Source organism: Rhagoletis zephyria, unplaced genomic scaffold, assembly GCF_001687245.7.
Source record: "Rhagoletis zephyria isolate East Lansing unplaced genomic scaffold, Rhagoletis_zephyria_1.1 Rzeph_scaffold_48291, whole genome shotgun sequence".
Lineage (NCBI taxonomy): Eukaryota > Metazoa > Arthropoda > Insecta > Diptera > Tephritidae > Rhagoletis > Rhagoletis zephyria.
In genome coordinates, this window is record NW_016205346.1 from 1613 (window position 1) to 2189 (window position 577).

Genomic DNA, 577 nt, shown 5'->3' on the forward strand with positions numbered 1-577 from the left:
CAGGTGAAGCCGAAGAGCGCCGAGGCGGAGACCGCCACGGCCACCTCCTGCCCGGTGTGCATCACCTCGATGGACGCCTGGAGCAAGACGGCCAAGATCTGCGACTACGCCTCTCTCGTCGAGGCGAAGATCGTGGAGCACGGCGAGCCGAACTCGAACATCTTCAAGCTGAACACCAGCAAGGTGATCAAGTCCACCGGAGAGCGCTTCCCCGATGCGGGCTCCTACCACTTCCTGATCAGCAGCAAGTGCCTGGAGTCCTGCCCGCAGCTCGACTCCGACGCCGGCCTCCTGCTGATCAGCAAGAGCCGCCCGGAGGGCTCCTGCTTCGCCTTCGACTCGGACACCGTCATCGTCCCCTCCACCTACATGAACCGCTTCGACGCGAAGGCCGCCCTCAAGAAGGGCAAGTGCCCGCAGTAGTAGGTAACAGCAAGGAACAGCAGTTCTGAAGTTGTGTGATTCGGTGTGTGTGTGTGTGCGCGAAGACCCATGTGATCGTCACGAAGATCAAATCAATAAAAAAAATGTGAAAACATCAACCAACTCATTGTCACAAACAGTGTGTGTGTGTGTG